Here is a 3,405-nt window from a genome sequence, read left to right on the forward strand (position 1 = left end):
ATACACACACACACATACACACACACACACACACACACACATACACACACACACATACACACACACACTTTTTCAATTTTAAAAACATAAAAAAGGAGTCATTATCCTCTTTACAAACAAGAACCCAGAGCTTGCCAGGCGGTGGTGGCATACACCTTTAATCCCAGCACTTGGGAGTTCGAGGCCAGCCTGGTCTACAGAGTGAGTTCCAGGACAGCCAGAGTTATACAGAGAAACCCTGTCTTGAAAAAAAAAAAATCCTGAGCTTAAAGATTCTGTTACTCAGAATGGAATGGGCATTCAGAGAGTGGCAGGCACTGGGCCATGCTTTGTTGAAGAAAGTGGCCAGAGTCTCTGGATAAATGAAGCTTGTAGACAAGATGAACCTTCACCAAAGAAATGCACAACAGTACCAACGGACCTGAAGACAAGGTCTATAATGCACCTACCCGTCCCAGGGGTCAGAGCAGCATCCCCCATAGAAGCCACACATTAAACTGAGATCTGAGAGGTGACAAAGACTTAATGAGGCACTAATTTGTCCATTGATAAATGGAAGCAGTGTGCATCTCCCTCTGCCCTGTTTTCATTTCCTCTCACACATGTATGAATTCCTAAAATGCTTGCTTTCCAATTCTGTGTGATTTTTCAGCTCTTTGCATCTCAATGCGTTGAGGCCGTTCGTTTTAACTAAGGAAGCTGTCAGCTAACTGACAGCTCTCATCTGTACCACGATTTATTTTTCCAAGCCTCTGATGTTGACACTTGGGCTGCCTCCAAATTTTCATTCCTTTAGACAGGGCCACAGCCAATGTCCTCCATGTCCACGACTCACAAAGTGCCGGACCCAGACACTGCCCCTGTGGTACCTGCCTCTGCTCACTTCGCTGCTCATTGACGTCACATCTTCTAATACTAAAAAAAGCTTGAAGTTCTAAAAGGGGGAAGGACAGCTCATCAGGTAAAAGCACTTGATGCACAAGCATAAAGATCTGAGTTCAAATCCCCAGGATGCCCATGTTAAAAGCCCAGACATGGCCACATGTGCACCTGCAGCCCAGTGCTGTAGGTTGCATGGATGGCTTTGTGACCAGTGGAGACTGTGTCTCAAGGAAATAAAGCCAAAAGTAATAGAACAGAACACTAGACTCCCTTTTGTGGCTTCTCCGTATGCTTTCATGAGCACAGGTATCTTCATGAATACATGCTCATACGCCATATACCCGACACACATAGACACGCACAAATGTACACCACACACAGACATACATGCATAGGCATACACTATACACAGAAACACACAGACATATACCACACACACACAAGACATACACCATACACACACATACACACAGAGGCATACATCACACAGGTAGAGAAATACACAGACATATACCACACCACACATACACCACACACAGAGAGAAACATACACACACACAAACACATAAAAAGTTTTAAAAATTTTGCCAAAAAGTTGTGTGTGAGCAGTGTGCATATTGTGTGTATGTGTGTATATGTGTGTGGTGTGCAGTGTGAATAACATGCGCAATACAGTGTGTATGCGTGTATAGTGTGTAGTGTGTGTATGTGCGTGCGCAGTGTGTGTGTATGTGCAATGTGAATAGTGTGTGCATGCAGTGTGCATGAGTATGTAGTTTGTAGTGTGTGTAGTGTGCAGTGGGGGAGGAACACACATACACAATATCACACATGTAGAGTTCAGACAACCTTCTAGAGAGAGTTACCACCTTCTGACTTGCTGGGGCAGAGTTTCCCTTGTCCCTTCTGCGACACCGACACATATCTCCAGGCTGTTTGACCTCTGAGCAGAGTCATCCTCCTGTCTCCTCCTCCCAACTCCCAGTAGTGCTGAGAGTTCAGATTCAGGGTAGGTACCACATCAAGCTTTTTTTTTTTAAAGATTTATTTTATTTATTTTATGTGTATGAGTACACTGTAGCTGTACAGATGACCGTGAGCCATCATGTGTGTGGCTGCTGGAAATTGAACTCAGGACCTCTGCCGGCCCTGCTCACTCCAGGGTAATTCACTGTAGCTGTCTTCAGACACACCAGAAGAGGGCGTCAGATCTCATTATGGGTGGTTGTGAGCCACCATGTGGTTGCTGGGATCCGAACTCGGGACCTTCAGAAGAGCAGTCAGTGCTCTTACCCGCTGAGTCATCTCACCAGCCCCACATCAAGCTTTTGTATGTGTTCTGGACAAACGCAGGTCGTCATGAGTGCACATGGAGCACTTCATCCACTAAGCCATTTGCCACCCCTCCCCTCACTCACTCTCCTGTACAGTTTCCACATCAGGCAGCTACTTAAGAAATGCACATAAACCTGGGCATGATGATGTATCCCTTTAATCCCAGGGAAAGGCAGGCAGATCTCTGTGAGTTCGAGGCCAGCCTGGTCTACAGAGTGAGTTCCAGGACAGCCAGGGCTGTTACACAGAGAAACCCTGCCTCAGATTTAATTAATTAATTAAATTTTAAAAAAACACATAAAGCATGAACCCGGCCAGCATCAGGATAGTGAAGGGCAGAGGAGGGGAGGGGAAGAACGGACTTGGGAGGAGAGGATGTAATCTCACCCACTCCTGGCTGGAGAGGATGCCCAAGTTTGCAGACACAGGGAGTTTCTGAGCCCCTGAGCTGGTGTCTCCAAAGGAATCGTGCTTTCATCCCTTCACGTTGGAGGTTTGGAAATAGCTGCTAGGATGGTTTGAAAACCTCAGGATACAACAGAAAAGCTCAAGGCCTATCAGAGAGAAGCCCCGAGGCCAGGAAGGTAGCCCTGCTTCTTTCTGCCCTCTCATCTGTAACAGCCTTTGAACCCCAGCCCCTAGTCAGGAAACACTAAACCTGTGTAACATTTGAGCAAGGAGAAATGGTCTGGAGGCTGAGGTCTGGAAGGGCCCAACTCCACACCCTCACAACTCCCTGGCTCCACTTCTGTTACAAGGCTGTGGATAGGTGTGTGCCTGGACTGCTGACGTTCTGCTGTCCACCGCTGTGAAAGCAGTTTAGCCGGCCTGGTAGAAATAAAGACATTCACTGAGAACATGTGTGCCTCTCAATATAACAGTCAGACTATTGAAACAACAGACCCCCAAAGAAATAGGAACTTCCCTAGGAATGTCATGGTGGGAGAAGAAAAACGTGTCATCCTGAGAGAGGACTTGTCTCCCACAAAGAGATTTGTCAAACTGATGTCCAGATACAGATGGCCAATGGTGGGCACAGCCACTCCTGGGCTCGGACTGCTTAGTTATGCATGTCGTTGGCCTTTTATTTAAAATCACTTTAGGACCCGGAATGTAGACTTGAGAAGGTAATTGGATCTCTGTGTCTTTTCCCAGTATGGTCATATTTTACCCTTTTTTTTTTTTTTT

The sequence above is a fragment of the Mastomys coucha genome, unplaced genomic scaffold (assembly GCF_008632895.1).
Source record: "Mastomys coucha isolate ucsf_1 unplaced genomic scaffold, UCSF_Mcou_1 pScaffold15, whole genome shotgun sequence".
In the NCBI taxonomy this organism is placed as follows: Eukaryota; Metazoa; Chordata; class Mammalia; order Rodentia; family Muridae; genus Mastomys; species Mastomys coucha.